At 36.6% G+C, this 21,073-nt stretch overlaps 1 protein-coding gene and 1 pseudogene across 8 annotated transcripts in view; one reads left to right on the forward strand and one right to left on the reverse strand.

Moving 5' to 3' along the window:
* The window catches only part of RERE (arginine-glutamic acid dipeptide repeats), a 570,111-nt gene that overhangs the window by 102,471 nt on the left and 446,567 nt on the right, over positions 1-21,073 (forward strand). The window lies entirely within an intron of this gene.
* On the reverse strand, positions 10,764-11,421 carry LOC141508403 (proteasome subunit alpha type-7 pseudogene; annotated as a pseudogene).

Here is a 21,073-nt window from a genome sequence, read left to right on the forward strand (position 1 = left end):
TGTACAGAGGGTGGAAAGCAGGATGGTGAAAGGCACTGAATTCATGACAATGGAGGATTGTTTTTAAGAACTAAATATGTTTGACTTGGAATAAAGGACCCCTCCTGAGTTGGGGGTTGATCGGTGCTAAAGGTGATGAGGCAAGGGAAATGACATGATGATTATCACCAAGCCTTGAAATATCTGTCATTTTGAAGGGGATTAACCTTTCTCTTTGACTTTGGGGGCAAAAGCAATTATGCATGAGGGAGGGGAAGGGTAGAAAGAAGCCAGTTGGGATATTGATGGCAGGAAAAATCAACTTGTGCAAAGTGAATGGAATAGGAGGTGCATCCCATCCATCTCCTGGACTCCCTGGTTCCTTGGAGATTGAACCCCTTGTCAAGTTGTTTTGATGTAGGGTCCTTTAGAAATGTTCAATTCTGTGATTCTATGAAATTTTTTTATCTTAATCTTTATGAGATCTGTAAATTTAGACAAGCTTTTAATCTAACTACTTCTCTTTTTGAAATCTTTCGGGACAGTATTGTGAAGTCTTTTGTCATGCCAGGAATGATTCAGGCTCAATCTTGGTAAATTAACCTTTCTACTGTAGACCTTCTGTAAATTAGTGGTATTTACTTATAATTTTTCATGGTGGTTACCCGCTAGGACTATTTTTGAACATCCTAGTTGTTTATGTGATAGTTAATTCTTTTCTAAGATAAAGTTACTCCAGTGGATATGATCTAGCTAAAGCATCTCTAGGAAAAGACTCTAAAAACCCCCAATTTTAATTTTTCATTTTCTTCTTTTAAAGGAAAAAGATAATTCCACGCTATTCCCTAGTCCCTTATAGTTTAGAATGGCACTGAATATCTTTTGACTGCTTCTGAGTCCCTCTAGGGAATAGATGAATATACTCTCCAGAGAAAGTTTAAAAGAATAATCATAGATTTACAGTAGCATAAGATAAAACCTTTCTTTTTCAGGTAGATCTCTTGTGAGGTATAGCTGAAAGTAGCTCAAGAATATAAATAAAAATATTAATTTTTAAAAATATGACACACACACCCCCTTTTCCTCTTTCTTAGTTCCCTGAAACAGTCTATTCTTGTTAAGTGTAAACTAGAATTTCTTTAGCAAGGGTTCTGAAGTTCTTAAGGTGAAGCTTGTATGAAGAGATGAAGAATCCAAAGACAGAACAATTTACAGACAGAAAAACAGCAGACAGAAGTTTAAGTGTGCTTACTGAGGTAAAGGGCATGCCCATCCTGTTCTCAAGTTGTGAAGGTGGTTAACCAGTCCATCAGAAACTCATTAATGTACAAGTATGTGCCTGGACATTGGGGGAATATAAAATGACCTTCCTTTCTAGCAGGGAGACCCTTGACTTTATTTTATTTTATTTTATTTTCTTACATCTACATCAAACCTGTTTGTGGAAGGAAGGTTGCTAATATGGGAGTTAAGGAAGGATAATCACATTAACAGTATTAAGTGACAGTGCGGGGACTGGAGATTAAAAAAGGATGGAAAAGTTCTATAGGAACAATGTTATTACATTATAGTTTTTCATGGAGAGTAGTAATGTATAGTAAGTATGGAAGACAGGGAAAGGACCGAGGTGTAAAGAATTAAAAAAAAATTTATTTATTCAAGGCAGTGGGGTTAAGTGACTTGCCCTAGGTCACACAGCTAGGCAATTATTAAGTGTTTGAGGTTGGATTTGAACTCAGGTATTCCTGACTCCAGGGCTTTGCCACCTAGCTGTCCCTGTAAAGAATATTTTTTGTTTTTTAGGCTTTTTTGCAAGGCAAGTGGAGTTAATTGGTTTGCCCAAGGCCACACAGCTAGGTAGTTGTTAAGTGTCTGAGGTCTCATTTGAACCCAGGTACTCCTGACTCCAGGGCCCTTGCTCTATCCATTGCCCACCCAGCCAGCCCTGCCACCCAACTCCCCAAAGAATTTTTAATGTCTGACATAGGCATTTGTTTATATTTGGTCATCGAGTTTATTGACTCCTGATGTTTAGGAAATTACTGTTCTGATAAATCAAGATCTAAAAATTATTTCTGATGTTATATAGGGTAGAATTACAATTGGATACTAATTAACTTTTATTTAGCTTTTGAATGCCTTTGGAATTCATTATGCATTATGAATCTATGAACATCATAAATGTTGACTATGAAAATACTTCTGGTATATTCCAATGTTTCTATTTTGGGCTACAGACCTTAGACTGGAACAGAAATTCAGTGTCCAAAAGTATTCTTCCTTCATTCACTTATAATTTAAAACTTCAACTAAGGCCTGGAAAAATATTTGAGGTCACAATTAACATATCAGTAATTTGATGTGCAACTTAATCCATGATTGCATTTTGTGATAGATCTCCCCATGAATTCCCAATCTTTTTTGGTTACTGCTATAACATACTTCATGTTGGCAAGGATATCTTCATAGATAGATCTCAATTTTTCCCTTGAAATGTTTTTTTAAAGTGGTTAATTCAGAAAAAGGACAGATCTTTTGACCCTTTTAAAGAATTTTCTGGAGATTTCTGTAGAATTTCAGGTTGTTTTTGCATGAAGATCTCCATTTGCATTTTGAATTTCCAGGAAAAAATCATTCATACTCTAATAACTCAAAAGGAGAGGAAGTTGTAAAATAATTTTTGTTTTTTCCCCCCCTCTTTTCCCTTTTCTGCCTTTTCCTGCCCTTTAGTTCAAATGTTTTATTTTATATTGACTCCAAACAATTACAAAGGTTTTCCCATTTATGTACTACCACCTTTTCTAAAGGTGCAAGACATTTGCTATTCGGATAAGGGTACATCAGGACAGAACTAGGTAAAAGATACATAGCAGTGCTTTAAGAGAATTTTTGTTGTTCAGTCATTTCAGTTTTGTCTGACTCTTGGGGAAGATACTTCTCCAATTCCTTTTATAGATGAGGAACAAAGACAAAGAGGGTTAAGTGACTTGCCCAGTGTCACATAGTTGGGAAGTGTCTTAAGACAGTATTTTACTCTGATAACAATTTGAAAAGAATAGCAATAAATGATTGATTAAAATCTTTGACATTCTCCTTTTCCTTCCCTCCCTCCCTCCTTCCTTCCTCCCTCCCTCCCCTTCCTTCCTCTTTTTTTTAAAATTTATTTTTCCAACTACATGCAAAGATAGTTTTGTAATTTGAATTCCCACAGGAAAAATTATTCTTACTTTGTCTCCTACTTCAAAGACTTCTTATATCCATTGTGCCACATAGTTAACCCTTCCAAGTTCACAGTGCTTTATCCACGTTTGCCAACCTAACTTTCCCTAGAGAATTAATTCTATCTTGAAATTCTAATTTAAAAAGTGTGTACTGTATTTTATTCTGGTAACACTTTGGAAAGATCAGGAATATATCATTCATTAAAATTCCTGACTTTTAAAAATTCATTTATTTATTTTTGAGTTCATATCATGAAACTTAAAATTTTTTTTAACTACTTGCAGTGATAGTTTTCAACATTCATTTTTCTGTAAGCCTCTGAGTTCCACATTTTCTCCTCCTGTCCCCTTGACAGTGAGTAATCATAAATTATGCATATATAACTGTTCTACACATATTTCTACATTATTCATGTAGGTAAGAAGAATCAGTATAAAAGACAAAAAAGCCATTAAAGCCATGAGAGGGGGGAAAAGCCATAAAGCATAAAACAAATTCTAAAAATTGAAAATAATAAGCTTTGTTCTTCATTCAGCCATAGTTCCTTTTCTGAGTCCATTATAGTTATTCATCATACAGGCTTGGGTACAGTGTTCTGGTTCTGTTCATTTGTCAGCATCAGTTCATGTAAGTCTTTCTAGGCTTTTTTGAAGTCCTGTCCCTTATGATTTCTTTCACAACAATAATCATTCCTCAATTGATGGGCATCCTCTCAATTTCCAATTCTTTGCCACTACAAGAAGAGCTGCTTTAAATATTTTTGTTCATGTGTATCTTTACCCTTTTTTATGATCTCTCTAGGATATGGACTTAATAGTGGTTTTGCTGGATTAAAGGGTATGGACAGTTTGATTATCTCCTGTGTAAATGTGCTAACAGAATTTACATTTCAATTTGAGGAGTGTTTCTATTCCTAGAGATAGTAGGGAATCACAACAACTTCTTGATGCAGGTAGAGAATGACAATTATTTTGTATATAACTTAATGTGTATATATTCTCTTCCCTACTAATAGTAGCAGCAGCTGCTGCTTTTATTTAGATATTGCTTTAAGGTTGGCAAAGCACTATACATATCATTTATCCTTCATAATAACCCTGTTAGGTAGGTACAATTATTATCGCATAGACACTGGCAGAGGTTAAAAGGGACTTGCCCAGTCATAGAATCTTTTTGATTTTAAGTTCTTCATCACCTTATTTCTTAGTCCCTTACCAGTTTTCTTACTCTTTATTTCCCTCCATGTACTCTACAACATTGGCCCTCTTCCTGCTCCTTGCACAGGACACTACAGCTGCCTTTGCCCTGACTGCCTCCCAGGCCTGGAAGACCCTATCCCCTTCCCTCTACCTGTTGACTTCTTTTAAGACTTGACTTCAATTTTGCCTTTTGCAAAAGGGCTTTCCTCATCTTCCTTCTCCCACTGTTAATTCCTTCCGTTTCCTCTTTGGAGCTTGTTTACACCCATATTTATTGGCAGGTGGGACTTTGTTTCTGCCTTTTCTTGCCTTCCTTGTTGCTCAGCATACCCCAGTACCTATTGCCTAGTGATGAGTCTTTACTGAATACCACTGAGGAAGATGATGAGAATATGCTGGACCAGGCACTGGCTTGTGTAAGTTATTTCAAGGCCCTTGGCTGCACAGCCTTCCTTTAGGACTCACTGCAAGTAGCTCCTTGCTTTCTTAATCTTATTTATTTGAGATTTGCATCCCTGTTTGACCATTTGTATTTCATGGCTCATTGTCTGAAGATTATTATCTATTCCTGGCAGACCTGAGGATTCTTGAATGCTCTTTATTCTGTTATTGTCTCTTCAAGATTATTGAGCCTTCTCTGTTCTTTATTTTTCCTAACTTTTAAATTCTATGACTTTTAAACCATTGTTTTTGTTTAGAACATACTTACCTCCCATTTCACACTTGTTCTCAAATTGCTTCTGTTTATTAGACCAGATTAAGATGAATGCTGCACAAGTTTCAGAACACAAAAGTAGTGGCACAGTGGCATCAGGAAGATCCAAGTAAAAATCCAACTTAAAGCAGTTATCAACTGTGCAGTGTGCAAAGAGCATTTAATACATTGCCTAGAACATTGTAAATGCTCGTTGTTATTTGGTGGTAGTTGTTGTTACTTAAAGCTAGATTAAGAAATCTATTGCTGGGGCAGCTAGGTGGCACAGTGGGTAAAGCACTGGCCCTGGAGTCAGGAGTGCCTGGGTTCAAATCCGGTCTCAGACACTTAATGACTACCTAGCTGTGTGGCCTTGGGCAAGCCACTTAACCCGGTTTGCCTTGCAAAAACATAAAAAAAGAAAAGAAATTATTGCCTATTATTTCTGTTCAGTATTGAGAATTTTTTTTAGGTAGGACATATACAAATATGAAAGAAAGAAGAAATCCAAACAATGCTATAGGAAAATCGAGTGGGAGAAATACCTTTCACTTGGAGGAAAAGCTGTGATAATTATGATACCTAGGGTGAACATAACAATCTACCTGGAGCAAGTAGTATTGGAAAAAAATCTACCAATTCATTTGGAATTTTGAGACCAGTAGAGTGAGCAGTGTAGGCCTTGGCCATCTTTTATCTTTACTAATTCTTGCTAACTATCTACCAAGTTTCTACTTCTTTAAGGAGTGCAAGTGTTTTTAGCACCCTTCAATTTAAGTGTAAGTTCTGGTCACAATATCCTGTTATGTCTCTGATTAGGGGAGAGGACTGTTTTCATTTCATGACTGGAATTAAGAATTCAGAATTAGGCAGACAAATGACTATCACTTCTCAAGGAATTAAGGAATTATTTGATCTAGCTAAATGACATTTTCCTATAGAAGTTTTTTCAAATGGATTGCTTTATCTTAGATATTGTTCCTTTCTTAAGATAATACTATATTTTGAGAGTAAGGCAAGGTAGATTTTTCCTCCCTGAAATCTTACTTGGTAGTCAAGGCTAGAGAGATTACTATCTGTTTCTAGATAAGGTTTCTGGTCTACATAGTATGAAACATATACAAAACTGTATATCCCTGTATGCAGAACAAAAATACTTTATCACTAGAAAGGTCTCTAAGCTATTAAGAGAGTCATCATATTGTAGGAGATAGGGAATTTACAACTGACTTGGAGAGTTTGGATCACTGGGTTCAATCCACACATATTGGCAATTCACTTACCATCTTAGTACCCTGTGCTATTTTCTGAAACTGGAAATTCCATAATGGTTACTGTCTTAACTGCCTTAGAAGAGGGAATTTTTTTTCTGAAGGGGCTCTTTATATTGGTGAAATCATAGAAATATAAATTATAAAAGTAAACAACTAAATAAAGTTGTGCATAGTTATTTTTAAAGTTTATGTTCAGTTTATAGACCCTAAGATTATTGATTTTCATCTGTCCCTTCTTTTCAGGGTGGTGGGGGCGGGGGGTGGGGAGAAGGTTAGGGTGAGGACTGTTGTAGCACCAGAATACCCATGACCAAGGTTCCTGTTTATAACTCCTGAAGACCAATGCAGAAGGTTTGCACCCTGACAGAAAGTAAGCAACGGCCCAGAGCAGAACTGTTGCAAGGTTGGGTAGCAATATTGATCCAGTGGCGTAGACTGGCAGTGTTTAGGCTCTATGCCAGGGTTCCACCCCTTATTTTCTCTGAATTCCTTGTGAATTTGATACATTTCTGTTTGTTGCATTTGCTAATACTTTTCGAAGTATTTGCTGGAAAATGGAATGGGGTGTTTCTTCTTTTCTAAATTCAGAGTTATGATTGTGACATTTTTGTTTTGGATGTTTACTTGACATTTAGGAAAGTATCTGCAGTCTCTTAGTAAGAAAAAATAAGTGTCATGTTTTTGGTTTCTATATCTAATAATAACCAAAAGGAAAAACCCTAGAGCTCATAATGAATGAACTTTGAAGGGTATTCATGATTGCTGTTGAATCATTTTAGACCTTGAAAACACCCAAGGGAAACTCTAGAGGGCACTGTAATTCAGCATGATTGCAAGGTCTGTGAAGCTTAGATTTCACTTTGAAGAACCAATAAATTCTTTCCCTACCACAAGATATTCGTTTGGTGTAAAAATTGAGTTTTAAAAAGAAACACACTGATTTGGTTTGGAAAAATCAAATAAGGCTATTATAAATGATATTTCTTAATTATTTTGGTCCTAGGAACTTTATTTGTAACTGAGTTTGAGACGGCAGCATCCTTGAGTTTGATTATTGAAGTAATTAAATTAGTTATTGGGTTAATTTCAGCCATTTGTGGAACTGTTGAAAAGTAAAAGATATATCTAATTTAAAATATTATTATTATTATTCATAGTATTAGTATTTTGCCTCAGGAGCAATATAAATGACAGAAAATTTAAATAAGTTGATAATGTTTGACGTGCATATAAGTTTTAAATATCACTTTTAAGTGGGAGTGGGTTAAAATAACTATATAATAGGTGAATTAATATCTATGTCTGTGTTGAACATTTCAAAACAAATTTTCAAATAGTTCTCATTCACCAAAACCCAAAACACATTTTAACAATCACTTTTCCCCTTAATTTTTAAATCCTCTGTATTTGCAGGGAAATCTAATCCATATGTTTTTGACTCATGGTCACATCAGTCATCAGAATGAAGTTGGAATGTACTGTTTGATGACTCAGATTTTTGGGAAACATTTTTATATCATTTTTCACCTCTATTTTATGAAAGATAAAGTTAATCAGACTATTTCAAGGTTTTAGAATAATTCAAAACTTGTAATTATTAGTTTATAGTATTCTCTTTCTGGTAGTCATTTCCATGGGTAGAGAAAGAGTATAGTTAGCATTTTGGACTGAGAGAGAGGAATTGAAATTATTGGTTTTATTTAGTATTGAAGGCAGTGAAGGGAGAACTGAAATTCTTGGCTTTATTTTTCAATGTGAGTTTTCTTATATTATATATATAAAGTTTTTTTACTTCAAAAAGATTTTTTATGGTAATCATTGCTGTTGCAACTAGTTGAAATCATTAGATGAAATTGTAAAGAATTAGAGATACTGTTGAGAAGAAAACTTGTCAATACAGCAATTATTCTAGTTTTGGCATTTGTATTTTATTTTAACATGACCTCATAGTGTATTGCAGTAACCTTTTTCTGTGTTTTTGTTTTATCATAGTGATGTGACTGTTTTACTTAGATTTCATCATGCAGTTTTTAAAAAATAAATGACCCTTCTATGGCCAGATTTTATTTGGTAAAATACAGAGCCAGAATTTCTTATGATACTGAGTAATGATACTGTCACTTATGGTAGTTTCTTTTTCTTTTTTTCTTTTTTTTAGGTTTTTTGCAAGCCTATGGGGTTAAGTGGCTTGCCTAAGGCCACACGGCTAGGTAATAATTAAGTGTGTGAGGCCCGATTTGAACTCAGGTACTCCTGACTCCCTGGCTGGTGCTCTATCTACTGCGCCACCTAGCCACCCACTATGTATGTAAACTTGACATAAATTCTCTGGATCTTAGTTTTTCCTATTTTTTTTTTAGGTTTTTTTTGCAAGGCAAATGGGGTTAAGTGGCTTGCCCAAGGCCACACAGCTAGGTCATTATGAAGTGTCTTAGACCGGATTTGAACCCAGGTACTCCTGACTCCAAGGTCTGTGCTTTATCCACTACGCCACCTAGCCTTCCCAACACCACCTAGCCTCCCCGGTTTTTCCTATTCTTGAAACAGTGATTCATAGGTAATAACTGCTTATGTGAAAACAAATGATATGTAGTTAAACGCTGAGAAATCTTAAAAAATGAAGTCTTATAGTATATAGAATGTATAATATAGATTCATTGGTTTTCTTACTGAAGAGACTTCATTTTATAGTGGAGTGGAGCTCAGACTGAGAGAAAAGAGAGACCTTTTCTCAAGTAAGCAATAAAAGGTAGTAATGTAGAGAGTACAGCAAGGACTTCTGACCACAAATCCACTGTCTCCTATTTCTGACTTACTTTTGTCTTTATTTTTAAATGTATTTATTTAAAATGGAAAATAGACAAAGAACATAGATAAGTTAAAATTTTTTTTAAGGGAAAATTGTGGTGTTCAGGGCTCAATAATACTGTGAAGCTGCTCACAGGGAATGAAGATTCCTATTTTAACCTTAGGCCCTAATTTAGTATCTAATCTACTTACAAACTAGAGAAACCATAAACCCTGTATATTATAAAGAAATACCTATTTTGCTTTATTTTAAATTCAGTTATTACAGCCTTTGAAATTAATACCACCCATTTTCCAGTTAAAAATATGTTGTTTAGGGGCGGCTAGGTGGATAGAGCACGAGCTCTGGAGTCAGGAGTCCCTGAGTTCAAATCCGGCCTCAGACACTTAATAATTACCTGTGGCCTTGGGCAAGCCACTTAACCCCATTTGCCTTGCAAAAACCTTAAAAAAACAAAACAATGACACAAAAAATAGGTTGTTTAATATCTTTAGCATTAATATTTATATCTGTCTTCCTCAGTGCACTACCTCAATCCTAATTTAAGTATTTTATTGAATAATTATTAGGTTGTTCTTTTGAGTTTTGCTTGAACTATAAATATCACCGACACCAGGTATTTGTCAATGAATTATTTTCCACCAAATGTTCATGTTATGGATGTTTAAGACCTGAATTTCAGTTAGCATTTAACAATTTGCTTTGTCTCAATTTCCTTTTTTTTCCATTTCTTAAGTTGTTTTGTGGTTATAGGTGACTTTGGCATTGTACTTTGAAGCATTTCCTCTTGTTCTGAGAGAACTTAGCAGTTGTCATATCCAAATAACAGCCCCGAATGAAATAAGGATGGCAAAGGATGGCCAGATGACTGAAGTCAGAGTTGGATAAACTTTTTTCTTTTTTGAGTCACTGCAGTGAACAGAAATGCTGAGAAGCCTGGATAGATTTTGAAATCAAAACTAATCTAGTCAATATTCTTTAATGCCTACCGAAAGGATTGAACGACAGGCTCATGCCAATGAGATTGTCACTTGCAGGAAATCGCCATGCCACCACCATCAGTGCTTATACTCCCACCATGATGAATACTGTTCAAATTAAAAATTTTATAAAGACCTGGAGACCCTTATCATCACTGGAGACCCTTATTATCTATGTACCAAAAGAGGACAAGCTTATAATTCTGGCTCACTTTAATAATAGAGTTATCTCAGATTACCAGATGTGATAGGGTGTCCTTGGGAGGAATGGAGTTGGAAGCAGCAACTGCAATAGTCACTAACTACTGAAGACTTGTGCTTCTCATGACATGACCTTCTCATCACAAACACTGTCTCCCATTTACCTAAACATAAAAACCTTCCTGGATACACTTTTTTTGGGGGGGAGGCTTAAAAAAATACGTAGGTTTATTGTAGTCAACTCAGAGGTACAATGTGAATAAATGGACTGGAGCTGCCTACTTGTCATTTGTAGAATCACCATGATTTGAATGGATTAAAAACACATAGGTAAAGCAACTGAATATTTCAAACATCACGATGTTTTCTTTTGTTCTTTTATTTTTCAGTTTTGGCCACATACTTTTAATTTCTTAAGGATTTAAAAATCTTATGAGACAGATCTTTCTTCATGACAGCTAGTTCAATGTTTTTGCCTCCTGACTCAACCACTTCCAGAAGGGCCTTAATAACGAGTTGGTCAGTTCATCAGTTTTGCTGGTTTCGTTAGCATAGTTCTTCTCCATAGTTCTTCTGACTTGACTTGGCTCCTCTACCAATAGCATTGGCCTTCCATGCATGGTACATGCCAGAGTCGTCTGTCTGGTAATATCTGGAAGTTCCATCAAAGTCAAATCCCACAATAAGTGCAGAGATGCCCATTATTGGGTCTGCGCCCATTACTCTGAATATAGTGCTGCTTCAGACTAGCGATGTAATGGGTGACATATTCCACTGTGATAGGATCTTCCACAGTGAGCCAATGACTCTGGCACTCCACAGGAGTCCTATTTATAACTATTCCAGAATTGGCAGTGAGTCCTGCAAATGCCATGCAGACATTGTCATCCAAAGCACAGATTTTCTGCATGGCCACTGATTTCTTCTCTACACCAAGAACAACAATATCTTTTCCTCATACACCAAGTGCAGTTGAGCCCTTTTTCAGTGCTTCCTGCATATATTCCACTTGGAAGAGGTGCCTGTCTGGAGAGAAGACTGTAATGGCCTGATGGTAACTCATCTCCCTCAGGGAGGTGGGCACTGCCAGCTCTGGAGGATGGAGGGAAGGAGGGAAAGGAGGGAGGGAGGGAGGAAGGGAGGGGGAGGAAAGGGCTGCCTGGTTCAGGTTGGGAGTAGTGGTGAGAAGACTACCACAGACAGCCGACAGCCAATGGCCACCAACCGCCCTCTCAGCTCTGTATTCCCAATCTTTTACAATTAGTATAGCTAACATCCTCATCCCCCCCACCCCCAACACATTTATTTTATTCTGTCTCTCCTTTCACCTTATCCTTCCTCAATAGTGATTTTTTTTTTTTGCAAGGCAAATGGGGTTAAGTGGCTTGCCCAAGGCCACACAGCTAGGTAGTTATTAAGTGTCTGAGACTGGATTTGAACCCAGGTACTCCTGACTCCAAGGCCGGTGCTTTATCCACTGCACCACCTAGCCGCCCTGTATTCCCAATCTAATGCCACCTGAAGAGAGAAGCCTGGATGTACTCTTGTAGCAAACAATGGCATCTATTAGACTATGTGATCATAAGGAGAAGAGACAGACAGATAGATGTGAGAGTGACCAAGGCAATGTGTGGTGCAGAGTGTTGGACTGATCACAGACTCATCCTCTCCAAATTAAATACTCACATTTAACCAAAGCAGTGGCTCCCAAGTCAAAATGAATACTAGAATTAATGTCAAGAGATTAGAGTAACTCTCTGATTGTTGCTAACTTGGAGGGAAAAACTGAACTAATACACAGTTGGCAACAGTGAAGCAGAAAAGGAATGGGCAGCTTTTAAACTTTTGGTGTACCGCACCACATTTGCTCATCTTGACCAGAACATTTGAAAACATCAAGACTGGCTTTATGAAAATGATTGGATAATATAGAAGCTGCTAAAGGAAAAACAAGGACTCCACAGGGTTTACTAGTGGGATAATTCATCCATTTTTAAGGAGGCAGCATTTAATTCCATCAAAAGTAAAGTATGGGGGTGACTAGGTGGGGCAGTGGATAGAGCACCAGCCCTGCAGTCAGGAGTACCTGAGTTCAAATGTGGCCTCAGACACTTAATAATTAATAATAGCTGTGTGGCCTTGGGCAAGCCACTTGACCCCATTGTCTTGCAAAAAGAACTTAAAAAAAATAAAGTACAAGTGAAGCTTAGACAGAAACAGATTCAGTAAGAAGGCAGATGGATTATGCAGGTAGTAACAAACCAAAATATTTTTATGATGCCCTGAAGCCTATTTATGAGTCATAGACATATGTTGCATCTTAGCTACTCAGTACTGATAGATCCACATTGATTAACAATATTGACTTGATTATCTCCCATTCATATTTAAAAAGGTAAAGGGAAAAGATGTCATATGACCATCATAGGGATATTTCTCTTTTAGTTATTGTTGGTAAGATTCTTGCCAGAGTCCTTCTCAATAGACTGATCCTTCACCTGGAAGAAGGTCATGTCCCTTATAGAGCCAGTGTGGCTTCTGAAAGGATTGAGGAATAGTTGATGTGGTGTTCGCTGCCCAACAACTCCAGGAAAAATGCCAGGAACAGAACAGAGTTCTACCCAAGACCTTTGATGCCATCAATTGTGAGGGTTTATGGAAAATTACATCAAAATTTTGTTGCCTGAAGAAGTTCAACAGTACTGTATGTCAGTTTCATGACAGTGTGCATGCCTGGGTTCTGGTTAGTGGATGATGCTCTCAGGGTTTCCCAGTCACCAGTGGAGACAAAGAAGGATATATCTTTTAAGTCCATACATTTTTAACATGATTTTTTTTTCTTTATTAAAGATTTTATGTTTTTGAGTTTTACAATTTTCCCCCTAATCTTACCCCCCCCCCCCCCCCCCCGAGCGCAATTTCTCAGTCTTTACATTGTTTCTCTGGTATACATTGATCCAAATTGAAGGTATGAGAGAGAAATCATATCCTTAAGGAAGAAACATAAAGTATAAGAGATAGCAAGATCAGACATTAAGATAACAGGTTTTTTCCTAAATTTAAGTTAATAGTCCTTGGTCTTCAAATTCCACAGTTGTTTCTCTGTATACAGATGGTATTCTCCATTGCAGAGAGCCCCAAATTGTCCCTGACTGTTGCACTGATGGAATGAGCAAGTCCATCAAGATTGATCATTGCCCCCATGTTCCTGTTGGGGTGTACAATGTTCTTTAGGTTTTGCTCATCTCACTCAGCATTAGTTCATAGGTTGATTTTTTTCAACCACGTCATCAAACTTCTTCAGTGAAGATGAATGAGATCTCTAGGTCAGCTGTCAGCTACCACACAAATTCTTCAACTTGAAAAGTCTACAAGTTAAGACCAAAATGGAGGGATCTTCTGTTTGCAGTTGATTGTACACTCACTACAGCCTCTGAAGCTGAGCTGCAACAAAGGATGGATCAATTCTCTGCTGCTTGTGCGAATTTTGGTTTAATAATTAACATGACACCTTGGCAGTGTCCTTTCCAAGGAGGTACATATTGACAGTGAGGCTGAAACTTGCATTGCCAGAGCTAGTACAGTATTTGGGATACTTATTCTCTCTCACACTTTGTAATACTGAACAACTGAAGAGTTGTGCTATGTCTGTGAAACCTGGACAATTATACTATTGCCAAGTCAGGAAACTGAATTGCTTCCATTTAAATTGTCTTAGGAAGATTCTAAAGGTCCCCTGGTAGAAGAAGATATCAGACAGCAGAGGTCTTTTGTCAAGGTGGTAAACTGCCTAGCATTCCAACATTACTATGGAAAGGGCAACCAAGATGAACTGGACATTTTTTTTTTTTGGCTAGGCAGTGAAGTGACTTGTCCAAGGTCACACAACTAGGTAATTATTCAGCGTCAAATTTGAACTCAGGTCCTCCTGACTTGAGGACTGGTGCTCTATCCACTGTGCAAACTAGTTGCCCTGGTACATGTTGTTGGAATGAGATATATCCTTGCCAAAAAACTATTTTGTGGAGAACTCAGAAGGGGGTAAGAAGAAGCAATTTCAGGACACCTGAAGTTCTCTTTCAAAAACTTTGTGATCGATTATGCAGCATGGGAGACACTGGCATAGGACTGCCCAGCGTGGCATGTCCTCTTCAGTGAGGGACTGGGCTCCATGAGGAAGGTAGAATGGAACCAGCCCAAAGGAAAAGCGACATTCATAAGTTTAGAACAGTTCAGGTATTTACATGGACTATTTTTACCCAACCTGTGGTAGAGGATTCTGTGCTCATATTCATCTATAATCTGCTACAGTCAGACACACTATGTCTCAAACATTGTGGCATGGCTTTGGTTGTCTTCCATAATGAAGAGCAAGAACCAACTACCTCAATATTTGTCACTGGGCACAGTATCTCCTTTGTATATGTTTGAGATCAGAGTCAAGTTTCTTAAAGACTAGTTATAAGGAAAATTCTTCTTTTGTTACTCCAGATCAATCTCTTAGTATGTGTATATATGATGCTTTGCTATTTCATGTACCCTTTTTTGAGCCTTTCAAAACACTTGGCATAGGTTATAGTTATACCAATTTGAATTGAGTGCTTAGATGGGAGAGGCATTATGTGTTCAAAATATAATATAAGCACCAAGAATTTGTCCCATAACTCCAGAATTAAACTATTATGCTAGAGGTTTTAAACATCCAGACCATAAGCTGAATGCAATACTTCCTAGTTTTCTAACCATATGAAAATGTCAATGAGAAATGTTTGATGAAATAAAAAAAACTATAATGCTAATTTCTAGTTTTCTTGGTCAGTATATTGCCAACTAGGATACTTTTTGTTTGAATTTTAATATTCCTGTATTTCAGTTTGTTTTAGAGCCATTTTTTTGATAAAACTTTTTTACTGCTTACTACCTTATTCCTTGTAACTCATCTTAACTCCCTCAACAAGCCCAAGGAAAGTGGACTATGAAAGTTCTTTATCCTAGTGGTGGGAAAAGTTACTACATGTGGTTTTGTGTATCTATATAAAGTGCAGTATTATAGGAAAAGAGCATTAGATAGTTATAAAGCAAAGTATTATCTGAAGCTAGAGATTCTAATCAAAATGCTTGTAGAAGGGCTGGCCAGGTGGCTCAGTGGATAGAGCACCAGCCCTGGAGTCAGGAGCACCTGAGTTCACATTCTGCCTAGATACTTAATAATTGCCTGTGTGACATTGGGAAAAAAAAAAAAACCAAAACCAAAACCAAAAATGCTTGTAGAAGGAGCAGGGAAAGATTTCTCAAGGTGGTTGAAACTTTGAGTTGGACTAGAAAGGATGGTGTGGACTTCTAACAAGTAAAAATGAGAATATATTATGAAAATATTTCAGACAATTGAACTAGTCTGAGTGTACAAATAGAGGACATTTTTAAGGGTCACAAAGTTGATTTGTTTGATAAGATTATTAAAATCATAGAAAATCAATTGGAAGCACCCTAGTGTCCTTCAGAGAATTTTGAACTTCTTTTGTGTCAAGACTCCTTAGGCACTGTGGTCATGATTATGGACCCCCTTCTTATTTTCATGTTCTTAAATGTATAAACAGTATATAGCAGTTCAAAGGAAACCAGTTATATTGAAAGACATGTAATTTTTATTGCAGCCAAGTTCATAGACATCTCAAAATTTATATACAGATATCAGGTTAGTCTAGTCTAGTCTAGTCTAAATTGATGCAAAAATTTACAGGGTCAGGAACCTGACTAGTTTAGTCATCTTGAAGACTTCCAAGAAAGGAGAGCTGGATATGTCCCTCTTCTCCTCTACCTCCTCCCTCCCTTCCATCCTCCTCCCTCCTCTCCTTTTTTGTCCAGTTAACCTGATTTTTAACATTGTTTGCCTAAGCTGATTTTTAACATTGTTTGCCTGAGAAGGGAGAAAATAAGATTAATATGCTCTTGTCTTGCAATAATAGTTCTTTGTGAATCATTCCCTCCTTTTCTTAATGCTTACTAACCATCTCTTTACTAACATATCTTCATCTTTTCCAACAAAACAAAATAAAAAACAAACAAAACTAGGGCTGTTTCCTGCTTCCAGGCCTGTACATAGTACCATTCTTTGATATAGCACTGTCATGTGCTCCCCCCCAGTTATTTCAGTACCTAAGGATGTTCATCTTGTTCAAGATACTGTCTCTTTCCTTTTCTCGAGTATCGAAACTTTCTTTTAGCCATTTTTGTTTTCAGTGAAAAATTGTTATTCTTTGCCAAAAAAAAGAGAAGAAAAGTGACCATTGAGAAACTCCATCTTCTCTATATATTATACTGTCAGTATTATATGCTTTATGTATTATATATGTATTACAGAGTACTTTTTGGAGTGTGGGAATGACATGCTCAGACTTGAGTTTCATTCAGTATACTTTGGCAACTGTGTTCTGCAGATGGATATGAAAAGGGAGCGCCTGGAAGGAGAGAGACCAATTGGGAAGGTACTAAATTAATTAAAGTAGAAGGTAATGAGGACCTGAACTGGCGTAATAGTTCCATGTGTGATGACAAGGAGATAGCTGGGAGAGGTGTGGTAAAGAATTGATTGTATTTGTCAGCTGATTAGATGTGGTTATAGTGGGTGAAGAAGATAGAGGAATTGGGGGAGTGAAATTGCACACCTAAACAGAAAGAAGGGTTGGACACGTTCTTGGGGAACAAGCAATATCAGGTTGAGCATTCTTTCACGACAGCCTTTCAAGTACCAGAGACTCATTTACCATATGTCCCTTATAAGATTTCCCATTTTCAGATGTTATATTTCTAGTACTTTTACTTTGGGTTCTCTTATTTCTAGATCTGGACAGTCTTCAGTGTCTTTGTTGATACCCTCTGGATGATCTGCAGAGTTATATCTTGAAGGTGACTGGTGATGTTTGCCTGTCACTTAAAAGAGGTCAGGGATTTTGGGTTACTGTCTTAGAGGTAACAGTTTGAAGTCTGTGTACTGAATGAAATTGTGAAGGGGGCGGGTGTAAATGAGGGCTTTGTAATTGTTGTTGGGTCTTGGATTTTTTTGTCAGTTTGGTGAAACCTGTGGATTCCCTTTCAGAATGTTAAAAAAAAGGTTTTGTTTTTGTTTTCTTTTTTTTGAAATTGACAATTGAAGGAATGGCAAATATTAGCTATATCCCTGAATGAAAATATAATTTTTCCCTATCCAAGCTCTAGGTTAAGAACCAGTGTTGTATTAAGAGATAGGAGAAAGGTCAAGGATGTACCATTGGGGAATGCTCATGTTAACTGGGTCAGGAAGAGGATGAGGAGCAAGAGAAGAATGAGAAAAATTATTTTAAGTAGAAGATTCCAGAGATTCAAAGACATTTTGTTATTGAAATTTTCAAGTGATGATAATAACTTAACCTGTAGACTATAAGCTATATGGGGGTGGGGTGGGATATTTTATTTTTATTATTTTTTATTTATATTTATTTATAAACATTATATTTATTGTATTCATATTTTTCTATAATTATCCCCTATAGTATCCAGCACAGTCTCTAGAGTATAATAGATACTCTTTAAATGGTTGGTAAATGCAAAAACACTTCTTTTGTTTGCAAATATAAAATGTCCTTATATATGTTAGACAGGTAAACTGAACAAAATTAAGGTTAATTTAAAAGAGATTCTGTAATTACCTGTTTTTGCCTAACGAAAAGATTACAACTTGTCTCCCTTAGTCACATATTATATGTGAGAATTTGCCAAGGGCTACAGAACAAAATCTTTGATTTATAGCATAACTTTGTGAAAGGCTATAATAGGAGACTGGATAGATTTCTTTGATCTAAAGGTTTCATTTAAGGGCCAAAGCTGCCTGCTAGGCTTTTTTAGATTTTGATTCTTATTTTGTTGTATGCTGTCCCAACCTAATGATTTGTGAAATGTAATGATGGTAATTCAGAGCTAGAAGGTGTGTTGTCTCTAATTTTGTACCTTTCTCAGCATTACAATTTTTTATCAGAAACATTGACCAGTGAAATGGTTTGCTGTTGAAATTATCTTCTCTTCCTCCCCTCCCTAGTCCCTCTTAAAGCTTATTGCCCCTCCATCTCTTCTCCCTCCTTATCTTATCTTATCTTATCTTATCTGTGTTTGCAAGGCAAATGGGGTTAAGTGACTTGCCCAAGGCCACACAGCTAGGTAATTATTAAGTCTGAGGCTGGATTTGAACTCAGGTACTCCTGACTCCAGGGTCAGTGCTCTATCCACTGTACAACCCAGCCACCCCTGCTCCATTTTTTAGCTTTCACTGTCAGTGAATAATGCTTTGACTAGTCAAAGTATGTATGATAGATTTTTCTTAAGATTTGAGTTATTGAATATTTATATTTATTTCAATATTTATTGAATATTTTTTCTGATTATAGTAAAAACCACTGCATACAAGGAATCAATCTCCAGATGTAAAGGTTTTTTTTTTTTTAGGTTTTTGGAGGGCAATGGGGTTAAATGACTTGCTCAAGGCCATACAGCTAGATAATTATTAAGTGTCTGAGACTAGATTTGAACCCAGGTACTCCTGACTGCAAGGCCAGTGCTTTATCCACTGCATCACCTAGCCACCCCAGAAATGATGATTTTTAAGGAAAGATGTCTTAAAATGGAAGATGACCTGAACTGTACAAGAAGGAAAGTCATGTAGCAGAGGTGAGGAGGGAGAGTCTCTCTCCCCATGGAGGCCAACCATGATGACAGAACATTGTGGAGATTTGTGGGAGCATGGAGGTGACCCAGTAGACAGAGGCCCCCCCCCCCCCCCCCCCCCCCCCGGAATAAGGAGAATCTGAGCTCAAATTTGGTCTCAGTCACTTAATACTTATCAGTTGTGTGACCCTGGGTACACCATTTGCGGGGGGGGGGGGGCAGTGCACTGTGCAGGAAAAGAGGAAATAGGCCAAAATATTTAGATCAGAATACATAAAGAAAGGATGAAGAGGGTGCAATCTAAGAAAACTGTAATGTTAAGAAGAGGACAGTTTTTGTGGCTATAAAAGTCACATTAGAAACACGGCAGTTGATTGTTGGGTATATGGGGCCGGATATGGGCTCAGGTGCTCCTGGCTCCAGGGCTGGTACTCCGTCCATTGTGCCACCTGGCCATACCTACAATTATTGCTATTATTTTTTTTAATTGTAATTTTTTTCTCTCCCCTTATTTTATCGCTCAAGTGAGTCTATATTTTTGGGGGAGAGGGGGTATTTTCTTTACTCTTAAACAAGAATATTTTATTAATGAATAAAAAATTATTTGCACAAAATGAGAATAAATAAATATTAAATAACTGCCGTGTTTCTTTTTTTATTTAATATTTATTCTCATTTTTAGTAAACTGCTGTTTTTTTTTTTTTGTTTTTTTTTTTTACTAAAAGGGGGGTGTGACATGGTTAGACCAGGCTACAGAAGAATTACTTTATACAAATGAAAGAAGTGTTAGAAGAAAGAAGGGGGTATATGCAGTTTTAATTCGAATAATTAGTTCTTATCCCAGAAGTTGATGTCTTTGGGTTTTTCAAACAGTAGATTGTTGGAGTCCTTTACTGCAGTTTCTTTTCTACCTATCCTAATCCATTAATCTATTACTCTAATTCTTAAACAATACTAGGCAGATTTTAATGAGTACAGTTTTAGATTTGGTAGAGCTAGGCCAGTCCTTTACATTTTTTTTTTATCACTACCCTTGCTATTCTAGACCTTTTGTTGCTCCAGGTGAATACTGTTACTATTTTGACTAGCTCAGTAAAATAGTAATTGGGTAGTTTGATTGGTATTGTCCTGAATAAGTAATTTAATTTGGGTAGAATTGTCATTTTTAATTATATTAGCTCAACCTAACTATGAGCAAGTGATATTTTTCCAATTATTTAGATCTGACTTAATTTGGGTGAGATGTACTTTATAACTGTGCTCATAGAGTTTCTGGGTTTATCTTGGGAGGTTAGATTGCCAAGTATTTAAGAGTCTATAGTTACAAATTACATTAAGTGGAATTTCTCTTTCTAGCTCCTGCACTTGGGCTTTGCTGTTCATACATATAGAAATGCTGATGAATTTTATGTGTGTTTATTTTGTATCCTGATACTTTGATGAATTTGTTAATTGTTTCAAGCAGTTAAGAAGGAAAGCAGAACGTTGGAAAATAATCTTCACAACTGGTTCTGATAAAGGTCTCATTTCTAAAATATATATAGAGAGGAGGCGGCTAGGTGAGTGGATAGAGAACCAGCCCTGGACTCAGGAGTACCTGGGTTCAAATCCAGTCTCAGACACTTAATAATTACCTAGCTGTGTGGCCTTGGGCAAGCCACTTTAACTCCATTGCCTTGCAAAAACCTAAAAATAAATAAATGAATGAATAAATGAATCAATGAAATGTAGAGAGAATTATATCAAATTAGTAAGATTACAAGTCATTTTCCCAAGTGATAAATGGTCAAAGAATATGAATAGTTTTCAAATGAAGAAATTAAAACTATATATAATCATATAAAAATGCTTCAAATCATTATTGATTAGAGAAATGCAAATTGAAATGTCAAATTAGAGGAATACTCAATTCTTTCAGTATCTGAAAGGGCTCCTCACAAATAGAGCTCTGAATCAAAAACCCCAGGGACAGTAAAAAAAAATTAAAAGTATGTGAACTTTGGAATAAATAGCTTAACTA

Source organism: Macrotis lagotis, chromosome 1, assembly GCF_037893015.1.
Source record: "Macrotis lagotis isolate mMagLag1 chromosome 1, bilby.v1.9.chrom.fasta, whole genome shotgun sequence".
NCBI lineage: Eukaryota > Metazoa > Chordata > Mammalia > Peramelemorphia > Peramelidae > Macrotis > Macrotis lagotis.